Source organism: Peromyscus eremicus, chromosome 16_21 (assembly GCF_949786415.1).
Source record: "Peromyscus eremicus chromosome 16_21, PerEre_H2_v1, whole genome shotgun sequence".
NCBI lineage: Eukaryota > Metazoa > Chordata > Mammalia > Rodentia > Cricetidae > Peromyscus > Peromyscus eremicus.
The window spans coordinates 51,148,383-51,162,597 of record NC_081432.1 but is presented as its reverse complement, the minus strand read 5'-3'; the positions used below and the strand labels follow the sequence as shown (position 1 = coordinate 51,162,597).

At 43.7% G+C, this 14,215-nt stretch overlaps 1 protein-coding gene across 1 annotated transcript in view; it reads right to left on the bottom strand.

The window, feature by feature from the left end:
- LOC131926320 (glutathione S-transferase alpha-3) overlaps positions 1 to 14,215 on the bottom strand; it is a 265,294-nt gene that overhangs the window by 50,141 nt on the left and 200,938 nt on the right. The window lies entirely within an intron of this gene.

The window sequence follows — 14,215 nt, the reverse complement described above, 5'->3', positions numbered from 1 at the left end:
GAAATCACACTGTCCCAGAAAGATTCATCCCTGAGGATTCATGTCCCATGGAATAGTGAGAGATACAAGGGTTCCTGGAAACTGCAGAACTTGAGGCTTTAGGATAGATAGGGGGTAGATAGATTATAGATATACAGATACATAGATACATAAAAAGATGGATACATAGATGGATGGATAGATAGATACATGGATACATAGATACATAGACATATACATAGATACATAGATGGAGCTGAACTAGAGTTGGGCGTGGGGCTGGAAGAGACTTGTCTGTTGGAGAAATCAGTCCCATAGAGGGATACCTGGTGGTTTCTATGATTCAAATATGGTCTCCTCCTATTAGGTTGGAGTTAGTCCTCAATGAGAAATTATTTGTAGTAAACAAAGTCTAAAGACGTTAAGCTGTGGGTACACTGGGATTTGTTCTTGTTGTTTTCTTTCCAGGTGCACACTGTGACAAACTGTCTCACTAGAGACTATTGCTGATGACTTAACCCAGCTACTTGAGCATCTTACACACATTTTCTACCCATTTCCAGATCAAGAGCCTATGTGTACCCTCCCCTAGTGTATGTGCTCATGGTGGCAGGTAAATGCACTTGCTGCCAAGCCTGGTAACTTCAGTTTGATCTTAGAGACTTATATTCTAGAAGGAGAGAACTGACCTCAGAGGGTTGTCCTCTGACCACCACATACCTGCCTACCCCCCCCCAATAATAAATAAATAACATAACATAATGTTTAAAAAACAGACCCAGGAAGACACTCAAGGGACCATTTTACTGGAGTTTGAGAAAAACGAACAACAGGACAGGCAGTCTGGAGCTCTCAGAAGCTGTAAGAGGAGGGAGCGGAGAAAGAAGACATGCTTTCAAAGTTACCAGTTAGGAAGGTAGATAGGCTCAGAACACAAGTCTGCGAGTATCTCTGCTGTGAGTGTTTGTATGTGAGGGATGTGAGTCTCTCCTCAGAAACAGAGAGAAAATGCCCAGTGCCAGGAAAAGCAGGCATAGGGTTTGTGCCAGTATTCAAAAAAGGAGCTAGAAACTGAAAAGACGGAGGTGCTGTGTGAGCTCTGAGCAAAGCTGGCTAAATCTGCCAGAGGAGTCCAGGCAAGGCTGGAAGCTGGGACATGGATTTGGTGACCTTTGAGGATGTGGCGGTGAACTTTACCTCGAAAAGACAGGTTTTGCTCGATTTTTCTCGGATGAATCTATACAGAGATAGGTTATAGGGAACTAACAGGAATCTCACTCACGACCTGTGGTTCATGTGCACCTGTACTTAGAACACATACTGGGGTAGTTTGAATCGGAGCGGCCCCCATACACTCATGTGTTTGAATGCTTGGTTTTAATCCCACCAATTGAGAAGAAGACCACTACCCCAATTAAAAGCCAAATTTGAAGCAAGTTTTTTTTTTTTTTTTTTTTTTTTTTTTTTTTTTTTTTTTTTTTTTGGCTTCTCAAGACAGGGTTTCTCTATGTAGCTTTGCACCTTTCCTGGAACTCACTTGGTAGCCCAGGCTGGCCTTGAACCCACAGAGATTCGCCTGGCTCTGCCTCCCGAGTGCTGGGATTAAAGGCGTGTGCCACCACTGCCCGGCTTTTTATAATTTTTTTTTTGAAACAAGTTTTAATTAAATACTGGCCAGGTGGATGGGCTCTGGCCAGGTCCATCTCTGGGTTTTCAGAAAAATGGGCCAAAATCAGGGTTTACAGTGGCTTAAGTATTTCCCATCAGATCCAGTCAGGGGCAAGCACACATCCTGATGTATTTCCTCCCTGTGAACCTCCTGCCCACATGTGATCAAGCATATCCAGTGCAGATGGGTCAAACAAACTTGTTTAGGGGAGTGAAAACATGTGGCTTCTTTTCTTCCATAAACAATAGCCTGCAGCATTTCAGGAACTATCTGTCCTCAGCAAGGGGCTTGTAGATTAGAGACAATTTTGTTTCTTGTATCTTTAAGGCATAGTAATTAAAACTTAAAATGTAACTTTGGCTCTCACATTTGATCCACAAGGAGTGGCAGTATTAGGAGGCAGGGCCCTGTTGGAGTAGGTGTGGCCTTGTTTGAGTAGGTGTGGCTTTGTTGGAGGAAGTATGTCGCTAGTGGGTGAGTTTTGAGGTCTCAGAAGATCAAGTCCAGGTTCAGTGGCTCATTGTCACTTCCTGCTACCTACAGATCCAGATGTAGAACTCTCAGCTACTTCTCCAGCATCATGTCTGCCTGCATGATGCCATGCTTCTTGCCATGATGATAATGTACTAAATCTCTGAAACTGAATCTTGAGTGTCTCAGGAGTTCCTTTGATTTCCTTTGGCCTAAGTGTGTTCCCCTGTGGATCTGGTAGGTCAAGGACTTGGCCAACTTATTCGTTAAGATGAGTCTTTCATCCGAAGTGTTCCTCCATTTGTTTTTAACCCAGGTGTCAGGTAAAAAGGTAAAGTCTTTATCATCTTTGGCAGAATAATCCAACATCTGAAGCAATACAGGGTCTGGAGTGTTATCAGCAAGTTGGTGCCAGCCAGGGATGCCTCCTTGGCTACTTGATCTGCTTTTCTATTGCCCTGGGCTTTATAGGAATTTTCTTTTTGATGTCCTGGGCAATGGATGATGGCCAGTCTTTTTGGAAGCCATAGGGCAGAAAGTAGATCTAAGATTTCTTGCTGAAAGTAGATCTAAGATTTCTTGTTTATTTTTAATAGTTTTCCCTTCAGCAGTTAGTAAGCCCCTTTCCCTGTAGATGGCCCCATGAACATGTGCCGTTGCAAAAGTATAATGGCTATCCGTATAGACGTTGATAGTCTTGTCTTTTTCTAACTGTAAGGCTTTGGTCAGGGCAATTAGTTTAGCCTTTTGTGCTGAGGTGCCAGTGGGCAAGGCAGTGGCCCAGATAGTCTCAGAGGCAGTAACTATTGCTGCTGCTGCTGCATACCTGGTTCCTTCCCAGTTGAAACTGTCAAGGGATGTCAGTCAAGTCTGGTCGGATTCCATGTACTTGCTGCAGGATCTCTGTGCAGTCATGGATGATGTCTGAGTCCAGATTAGGCAACAAGGTCACCAGGTTGAGAGAGGTACTTGGGAAGAACCTAATGGTGGGGGGATTGAGGAGCAGAGCCTCGTAGTGTGTCAATTGGGTGTTTGTTATCCACCAATCAAGGGGGTTTTGAGAATGCCTTCTATCGAATAGGGGGTGGTTAAGCTTAGAGGCTGTCCCAGAGTTCATTTGTCAGCATCGTTGACAAAGAGGGCCGTGGCTGTGATAATACGGAGGAAGCCTGGTCACCCAGAGGCCACAGGATCCAGTTATTTTGGATAAACTGGCCATCAGCCACTTCCAGGGTCCAAGACCGAGTCAGGACCCCTTTAGCCACCCCCTCTTTTTCATCAACAAATAATTGAAAGGGCTTGCTTATGTGTGATAGAGCTAGGGTGGGGACCTTTAGGAGATCTTCTTTTATGTCTCTAAAGGCCCCTTCTTGGGTCTCAGTCCAGAGGAAGGAATCTTCAGTCCCACAGGTGGCCTCATATAGGGGTTTGGCCATTTCAGCGAATCTCAGTATCCAGAGTTGGCAGAATCCAGCTGATCATAGACGTGTCTCTGGGGCTCAGGAGTTGGGATACCCAGGATAGTCTGTTTCTGGGCATGTGATAGCCATCTCTTTCCTTCTTTGAGAATGTATCCCAGGTATGTGACTTCTGAGACGCAGATCTGAGCCTTTTTTTTTTTTTTTGCTGACACCTTATATCCCAGCTCATTTAAGTCCTGTAGTAAGTCCCTGGTTGCCTGGTAACAAGAGTCCTGGTCCTTGGAAGCAATTAAGAGGTCATCTACATATTGAAGGAGGCTTACCTCAGGGTGTGAGGTCCAGTAATCCCTCAAGTCTGGATAGAGGGCTTCATCAAAGATAGTTGGGGAGTTCTTGAATCCTTGGGCTAGGCTGGTCCAGGTGAGCTGCCCGCTAAAGCCCGAGTATGGGTCAAGCCATTCAAAGGCAAAGATAGGCTGGCTCTTGGCCTTCAGGGTTAGGCTGAAGAAGGCATCTTTAAGGTCTAGAACTGAGTAAACTTGGAGCTCTGGAGAGAAAGAGCTTAAGAGGCTGTAAGGGTTGGGAACAGTTGAGTGAATATCTTCAACCCATTTTTTAAACTTCTCTAAGGTCCCGTACTAGATGATAATCATCGGTTCCTGACTTTTTGACTGGCAGAAGCAGGGTGTTCCACAGTGTCTGGCAAGGTACTAGAACTCCTTGCTCCAGGAGTCAGTTGATATCTTTTAGGATGCTCAATTTGGCTTCTGGAGTCATGGGATATTGCCTTACCCAGACAAATAGGGCATTTGTCTTTAAGGTGATTATGACTGGGGACTGCTGGATTGCTAGCCCTGGGGTGGGGGTTAATCTCTACTCATATTCCAGGAATGGAACATTGGAGTTTGAGCATTAAAGGAGATGTTTCTGAAGTAAGTGTCTGTGGAAAAAGCCTATATTCTTCCTCTAGGTCCGGACATAAGGCATATATATCTTCAGGCCATGGGGAGATCATCCCCTTCCCAGTGAAATGAATTTGGACTTTCATTTTGGTAAGTAGGTCCTACCCCAACATGGAGAAGGGGCACTCAGGAATAACAGTAAAGGAATGGGATACCTTCTTCATCCCCAAATCTTCAGTTCACTTGGTGGTCCATGGATGTAGAGCTGTTCCTGTGGCCCCTTGCACACAAGTTTGTTTGTCAGATAAAGGACTTAAAGGAGTTTTCAGCACAGAATGATGCACCCTGATGTCCACCAGAAAATCAGCTGGCTACTCCTCCATTTGCAAGGTTATCCAAGGCTCAAACAGGGGTTCTGAGCCCCATCCTCCTCAGTCATCTGGGCCTTCCAATTTGAGGACTTTCTGTCCTCCCTAGGGCCTTTCTACTTTCTTTTTCCTCTGAGGACATTCCCCCTTCCAAAGGCCCATCTCTTTGCAGTAGTCACATTGGTCCTTCTTTAGTTGAGGTCTCTCTGGGGGCTCATCCCCTGGTGTTCCACCAGTTTGTGACTTTTGGCAGTATTTGGCCCCAGTGTGACCCCCAGCCTTATCTCTTGCTGGAAGGATCTGAACCAGTCCCCTGGTTTGTCTGTCCTCTGGCTGTTCCTATTGTTGTAAACTTTAGTAGCTATGGCTACCAATTCAGACATGTTTTTACCTTCAAGGCCATCGAGGTGTTGGAGTTTCTTTTTTATATCCAGGGTTGCCTGTTTAACAAAGGGCAAATTGACTGTCATCTGGTGTTCAGGTGCTTCTGGGTCCATTGGTGTATAGGTACTATAGGTGTTCATCAGGTGTTTCACCTATGACCTTGAAGTACCAGCCCCTAGGGTGTGGCCTCAGGTGCTAGCTTAAGCTGAGGGGTACATACGCATGGGCCCTTCTCTCCCTCATGAGCTTGGATTGTGGGGACTTACTCAGGCTGCAGGAGCAGCGTGGGACAATGTGAGAGACCAGCTCCCACATTTTTATGACAGGGAACTCTTGAGGAGAAAGGGATAAGAGATGGAGGTAGAAATATAGAGGTAGAAGTATAGAGTGGAGAGATATAGATAGAAACACAGGATAGCCTGGGGAGGGCTTGGATCATTATCCACTGGCCTCTTCTGTCTCTTCTAAAGTGCTATTTATAGAAATGCCAAAGGGTGGAGCAAAAACCTCCCCCTAGCTCAGCCAAATGTAGACCCTTCCAATCACCTAGTAACCAAGCACATGGTCAAGCAATCCTCTAATGCAGACCTGCTGTGTTGCGAAGGTGTGTGGGTTCATGTGGACCATGGAAAGAAGACTCAGAGGCACCTTAAGAATGAATCTAGCCTTTCAAGTCTGCAGGGGGATCCGTCCTCTAAGGACTTAAAATACTTTCCCTTCACCCAGGGCATTTTTATTTTTCTCAGTATCTATAGTTTAGCCAGTTGATTTCCATATGCTCAAAACAACACAAAAGGAGCTCCCAGGTACCACAGTTTTCCAGGTTTCCTGAACCAAGTTTTGCATAGACTTTGTATCAAGATTCACATGGGGCGACTAGAGAAACAAAAGGTATTGGTTAAACAAAGGATGGATTAGGGTTAGGTGCTACTCTCTGGAGCCAGGCCAGGAGTAGCTCAGCAGGAGTGCAGCCACACTGCTGGGTAAAGCAAGCTCAGATCTCACTAGGAAACCTTTGTGGGCAGGACAGGACATCAGCCTTCCAGGACTCTGCGATGATTTTGCCTGTCCTGTTTAGTGAGTTGTTCTTCCCAATATAATTTCTAAATAAATAGTTCTTTTACCAGTATCTATGGATTATCTGCTATAATCAGTCATTCAAGAAAGACACCTGGTGACTATCTTCTCTTGCATTACCTGGCTTACTTTTGACAAAATTGTGGGCCACCTAGCTGTTACCCAGAGACCCCCCATGAGAATCTGGTGATAGACCTTTAACTTCTCCCTACCTTTAGTGGTGTTGTAGTCTCATCCCTTTGTGGTCATGTTGAGGGTTGGCGGTATTTATGAATGCCTCATCGCCCATGGAATGGCCATCATTTCCAGGGACCAGTTTACAGCATTCTCGCCAAATCTGGTCTCTTTCCTCTGTAGTAAAAAAGAATCTGAAGAAGCTGTTGACAGTCATCCCAAGTAGAGTTGTTGGTGAACAGAGAGTGTCAAGAAGGGACATTAGAGCCTGTGGCTTCTCAGAAAAGGAGGGAGTCTGAAGTCTCTAATTGTATAGATTGCTAGTGGCAAATGGAAAGTAGGTAAGATGGGAGTTTCCATCCTCATCAGGAGGACCCATCACATGGAAGGGGAGAGTGACTACCTTTCCAGACTGCATGTGGAGCGTGCTAGGCCCTGGGGGTAGGGCTGGAGTAACAGGGGGTGATAGGGATGGTGGTAAGATGAGGGACTCTGGGAAGGGGCTGAGGGTCTGGGAAGTTTAGGTAAGGACATAGGGAGAGAGCCACCATGCAGAAGCTTGAGATCTCTGACTTCCCTCCTGGACCACCTCCAGGATTGGGGGTTGTAGTGGGGAGGGAGATCTTCCATTTCAGGGAGGGAGGAGGGAAGTAGAACCGAAGGGGCAGAAGGCTGTTGCTCCTTTCCCACCACCATTCATGGGAGGACTGGGAGAAAAGTGGTGCTGGCCTCAGGCAGGGAAATGAGAGGCTTCAGCCATGAGGAAGTTCAAATAAGAGGTACTGCCAGGCCACAATGTAGGGAACCTGATCAGAATGTCCGGGGTGGCTGAAAACAACACTCTGGACCTTAAAAATAAGACTTAGGTTAAAAGATCCCTCTGGGGGCCAGCCAACTTGAAAAGAGGGCTATTCTAGTGCATATAAAGTCTGGAGCTGCCCCAGCTTACCTCAGGCCAAAGAGACAGCAGCAGCATTTCTGAAATCCTGAAAATGGGAAAGAACCATGTCTAAGGGTACTTGGGTCTTACAGGAAAACTGGCCCATGTTGAAGAAAGTTTTTACAGTTATAACAACAAAAAACTGACAGCAAACACACCAACAAGTAAACAAAAATGACAAGTCAAAGCCCTGCACTGTGCATGGGACTAGCAGTTGGTGCCTGGTAGTCCACCCTAGTGCCGGTGCCGAAAGAATGCAGAACCACACCCCAACAGCTGCCAGTGGAGGGGTCAGGGCATCCTCCTCTTCCTCTGGATCAGAGACCAGTAGCACATCTGCCTGATCTGGGTAGAGCCCCAGTTTTACAACATATACAACAAAAGAGTACTGACTGGTCAGAAGTTTGGGGAGCACTCCATTTTTAGAAAGCTGCTAGATTGGGGGGGTCTTGAGTCTGGGGTGAAATCTCTATGGGGCCTCCAAAATGTAGGGTTCTTAGATCTCTCCAAATGACCAGAAGATACCCCATATGCAATTACAGAAAGCAACTTTATTCTCGAGGAAAACCAGCATTCTGGGGCCCACCCAAAATGGCTTTGACCCTAGAGAAGGGTATGACATCTCCTTTTAATCCTGTTGAGGGGAATTCCAGATGTGGTTAAGTGTACTTTGAAGTGATTGAGTATAGATCCTTACTGATTGGCTCATGACATCTGGTCAGCAACTGCGGTTGAAGTATCAGGGGGTCTGTCTGCTGTGTCAGGGGTCTGTCTGACTGAAAATAGCAAGAACAGTTCCTGCTTGTGGCTGGTTAGGACCCTGATTGGCTACCAGACTAGATGTACTTCCTGAGGGTTTGGTTGAAGCCTGACATGACTCAACATAGGATGGTGGGGTAATACGGGGCAGAGGTCTTAGCAAAATGGCTCCTGGAAAAAACAACTGGCTCTGGTCCCTTCACTGTGGTCATGGTATCTCTTCACAGTAATAAAATCCTGACTAAACCACATATACAAATAAATCAATAAAATAAAGAAGGCTTAGCAGTTAGGGGCACTTACTACCAAGCCCAATAACCTGAGTTCAATTTTCAGGACCCACAAGATGGAGAGAGAACTGACTCTTACCACTTATCCTCTGACTTCTCATACATGCCACTGCACACACATAGACACACACACACACACACACACACACACACACACACACATTGAATTTTTAATTAAAGTAGCATCATCTATATTCTATTCTTTTTTAAATTAATTTTTCTCTCATATATTACATCCCAACTGCAGTTTCCCCTCCCTCTTTTCATCTCAGTCTCTCCCTCCCCTTTTCCCTCCCCCCATCTACTCCTCCTCTATTTCCCTTCATGAAAGGGCAGGCCTCCCAGGTGTATCAACCAAACATAGTATATCAAGTCACAATATGACTAGGCACCTCCCCTCCACAAACTGTAATTTTAAGAAAAGGAAGGGGGGAAAAATATACTCTTCCTGAATTAGAATGAAAAAGTGGGAAGGCTTAGCAGTGAGGACCAAACACTGCATCAGGGAAGGGCATTCTGGAGTCTGTAAGTACACGTCTCAGTAGGGGGGCAGCTAGCTGTCCGTCTCTTAGCATGTCTTCAGGTATATCATGTTTCCTGATGTTTCTGGGACAGATAGCTTTCCTGGCATCATCCTTCTGTTCAGGTGACACAAGAGAAGGAAGAACAGTGTGCCCTCAAAATCTTAGCATGTTTTTGGCAGTGTAGAATTTTATCTACAACCAGAGCTACAGACACAATCTGGATCCCATGTTCCTAACCACAACTCATGCAACAGAGCAGATTAAAAATAATTAAAGAAAAAAAAAAAAGCCGTGAAACAGCCATTCTTTGCCAGGAGCAAGTAGATGTCCCAACTAGTTCTCAACAGAACTTGCTACCTCCTCTCTTTTATACAGTACTTTAGCTCTTTGGGAGAGGTAATTCTGATACTTTCCCTTCCGTAAAATTAGTGTGTTACTAGGGACACAGAAGGCAGGGTCTGAAACTGTCATGAGAGGAAGGGGGCCTATCCTGGGCTCATCTTCAATCACCTCCAAGTCTGCTAACGTCTGACTGTCAACCCAAAAACCATGCAGGCTAAGAGCCTATTTTATCAAATGAGATTTTATAACATAAATGGCCTAAAATTGGGCAGATTCATTTTGCATGATTCTTTCAATAAAATGGAAATTCCTATAACTGTAATGTGAAATTATTATCATTTTAGAAACTTTGCTGGTGGCCACAGCTGTAGCTCAGTTACAAGGGTTTAAAACATTTGTTCAAAATAGAACCTGTAAGTAGTCACTGTGAAACAATAATCATTTACATAGTCTTCATGATTGAATAAGAGTTATAAACCGAATTTAATCAGTTACAGATATTATTATTATTATTATTATTATTATTATTGGTAGTTTTTTTTTGTTTTTCAAGACAGGGTTTCTCTGTGTAGCCCTGGCTATCCTGGAACTTGCTCTGTATGTAGACCAGGCTAGCCTTAGACTCACAGAGATCCACCTGCTTCTACCTCTAGAGTGCTGGGATTAAAGGTGTGCACTACCAATGCCCAGCAAGTTATAAGTTATTTAAAATGAATATTAATAGATAAAAATATTCTAACTTTTAATTTTTTAAGTAATCAAAAACTTAACAATATAAAAAAATAACTTACCTGACAGATCATAAAAATTTGATTTTTAGGCTAATTATCAAAAAAATGCCAAGAAGCCATTCTGTCCTGTGATTGTTCTCTTGAAGTAAGGCCTTTTAGGTCACTTGAAGATGGATATTGTTCAATTAGCATCATGAGCCTGCCTGGGAATGTGTGACACTTATAAACATTGAAAGCACACAAACTGTTCTGGTTATGTGGGATAAGGAAGACAGGTCAAGACAAGCCAAAAGTGAAGAGCCCACTTACCTTTAGCACGGGCACTGTTAGTGTTGGGCCTTATTAGCAGAGTGAGACTGCAGAAAAAGAAATGATTTCAGGAACTGACTCAAGAGTTGAGGGAGAGAGACCAGTTACACTAACATTAAAAAACAGGAAAAGAGCTGGGTGGTGTTGGCGCACGCCGTTAATCCCAGCACACGGAGGCAGAGCCAGAGGGATCTCTGTGAGTTTGAAGTCAGCCTGGTCTACAGAGGGAGTTCCAGGACAGGCACCAAAACTACACAGAGAAACCCTATCTCAAAACAAAACAAAAGAAAACAAAACAAAACAAAAAACAAAAACAAAAAACCCCAAACAAACAAACACCAGGAAAAGTCAAAATACAGAGGTACAGAGGAGGGTTGAAAATTTGGAAACAATGAGATTTTAAAATTAAAACTTAGACCTCTTGAATCTTTTTTTTCTAATCCCAACCCACAATTTCTTGAGTAGTACAATAGTATTTTTAATGATACTCAAATAAACAACAGGTGTTGGTTTTGTTTTTGTTTTTGAGAAAGAGCTCATTTTGGCTTGCAGTTTGATGAGACGGAGTCTATCAGAAAGAAGACCTTGGGCAGATGACTTCATAGTGGGACAGACGTGCAGCTGGGACTCCACCTCCTCCCCTTCTAGAAGAATAGGGAGCAGAGAGTAGACAGAAAGCAGAGCCTGGCTATAAAGACCTCAGCGCTGGACTCCAGTGTCCCACTTCCTCCACTGAGGCTCCTCATCCTTAATGTCCTTTAACGTTCTAAGACAGCGCTAACAGCTATCAGTGGAGGATCAGATGAGCCTATTGGGAAGATTTCATGTTTGTAATGCTGTCCTAGTATTTCTTTATACCCTACTGGCCAAGAAATACTCACATGTCTACAACCAGCTACAAGAAGCTGGGGCAATGTAATCATCAGCTTCATGGGTAAAGGGCCATGGTCAAGCGAATCAGGGAAGTTCAGTCTTGTCACAGCTGGACGCCTAGAGAACTGAAGAGGAGAGGGCAGAGCCTGGTAGGAAAAGCATGGGATCCTTGAGTTGAGGATTCTGGATAAGACTGCAGCAATTCCTACAATGTTTTCTTGTGCAAATCAAGGCAAAAACCAGCACTAAGTTAAATTCATCTCTCTTTTTTTTTTTTGGCCATGTGGGCCTTGCCACTACAATTTCCCTTTTCCTCCTTATCATCTCTCTGAGAGTGGCAGGTGGAAGGCCCTCACACACCAAAGCCATGGAGTCTTACATTTTTCTTGAATGTGCTAGATTTATGGTCGGTTCAGAACAAACAAACCATTAGCAAAGTGTATTCATCCCTGCGTAATGAAGAACAAATACCCTTTTATAATACAAATTCTGAAGTACCCCTGTCATACCCTTCATTCATTTTAATTGTAAGGAGTTATTGTATCATCCCTTAAACACTGGTTTGTCTATCAATAAACATATGCACATTTTTTTCTATTTTGGTACAGAAGGGTAAATTTATTAAACTAAATGAGCCACAAGGAAAAGTAGGACCTAAGCCAGGAACAGAGAAGATGAGCAGCAGTGGTGATCACATATGAAAGACTAAATAAAAAAAGAACTTGACACTTCAGTAGTGATACTTTAGCTCAATATTCTAAGGAACGTCACCATGTAGATTGACCCATTTAGTTCTTAGAGAAGAAACTTTTAGTTGACTCTAATTCATATTTAAAATATATGTAAGATTCATTTAAATCATGTTTCTACATTAACTTTTTCTGGGGAGGCTTGAACAAACATCTCTTTGTTGTATGGTATCTACCAGAGAAGACTACTCACACATGGGTTTAAGCCAATGGAAAGTCTTTGTTAGCTGGTCAGGGACTACATTGGGTGTTTGAGATCCCAGTGTAGGCCTGACCCTTTCTCAGGGTGAGCTTTTAAGCAAAAAAAACCCACACAAAACAAAAACAAACAAAAGACTCCACACATCCTGGGTTGACATACTTCAGTTAGCAAAAACAGTTGGTCAGAAGTGGAACTACAGAAGCCAGAAAACAAGGTTAGTACATTTAGAGATGTTCTCCAGAACAACAGGCTTTGATGGATTAAGTCTTTGTTTTTGTTTTGGCAGATGGTGTTGTCTATGTGCTGAGTTTTATGGCCTGAATGGTACTTTCATCATGGAGTCAGTTGTGCTGAAGTCTGGGGCCCTGTTACATCCTTGCTCCAGATAGAACACTGATGATAGACCAAAGTAACAATATATCAACATCTAACTTGGTGAACCAGTGAGTATACTACTGGGCTTTCTTACATGAGTTATGGGTTAATCACAGAAGCAGCTACATCACCTCAAAGTCCCACCCCATCATGGGTGATGACCTCATGGAAGGTGCATGATGGAGTCCCCCTTTTAGCCAACCTTCCACTTTTAGATACCATACCATCTACCAAGATCACTGTAGCTGGGGCAGCAGCAATGACTATAATCCCAAGTGAGGGATCTGAAAGCCTTCTTTCTCTTCTATTAGGGAGTTGTCTTAGTTAGGGTTTCTATTGCTGTGAAGAGATACCAGGGCCACGACAACTCTTACAAAGGAAAACATTTAATTGGGGTTGGCTTACAGTTTCAGAGGTTTAGTCCATTATTTTCAAGGTAGGAAACATGGTAGCACACAGGCAGACTTGTGCTGGAGAGGTAGTTGAGAGTTCTACATCTAGATCCTCAGGTACCAGGAAGAGATTGTGAGCTACTAGCCTGGCTTGAGCTTCTGAGACTTCAGAGCCTGTCCCCAGTGACACACCTCCTCCAACAAAGTCACATCTACTCCAGCAAGGCTACATCTCCTAGTAGTGCCACTCCCTGTGAGCCTATGGGGACCTTTTTTTTTTCTCAAACCACCACTGTGTTAACAGTTCTGTTGTGATTGTCATAGACCTACCTATGTTTTTCTGTACCAGTAGTCATGACTACTGGAAGATAATTTCTACTTCAAATTAGTGATTAGATGACTATACGCACAGAGGAAAGAATATACTAGGAAAAATTATGTCCTGCAAACCAAGAAAAAATATACAGTGTTCAAGTAAATGCAGACACAGCTTGTGGTAGAGAATAGATTTTCGCACTGAGAGATACAAGTTCATACAGAATTCAAACACGTGGTGCAGAAAAAGCAAGGAAATGGGGTTAAAGGAAAATCATAGAAAGATGGGCTGAAATGAAGAAACTTTGTTACCCTGCTCTAGTCCCTGCCTAGGTAACTTGAGTGAGTTTCTACCTAACTATTCTAACCTGGTGTATCTTCCAGGACAAGCTTCCTGTAGACCAGATAAGTCCTTTCCATTGCACAGGCCAAGCCACCAGACCCAAGTTGGCTGCCAGGGGAACCTAAAAAAACCCTGACTTCATTGTAATTCTGTCTACCTTCTAAATGGCACACTCACTAGTGTCACAATAGTGACAACTGCCATACAAGTAGAAAGAACCATAAAAAAGGGGAGAATGTGAGGTGCGACCTGAACACTGGAAACAATCCACTGGTTCTAAAAGAAAAAAAAGAAAGAATGACATGAACGCCTCTGCTTTTTGTTAACCTATTGCTTCTGTTCCTTCCTTTCACCTTTTGTCTGTCTCTGAAGCCCTAAAAGGTAAAAAAAAAGAGAGATTACTGTTACCAGAGTTACAGGGCCAGAACCTGAGCCCTGATATGCTGTACCCCCACCCTTCCTTAGTAAGCCAATTAGATGAACAGGTAATAGTGGGAAGCAGAAAAAGGGATTCATTCAGTGTGGCCACATTGAGAAGAGGAGCAAAGAGAGACACAGTGACTCCCCAAGTCCACAAGCAAATCCCCTGGGAAAAAGAAATGTCTGAGATTCAAGTGTTGGAGATA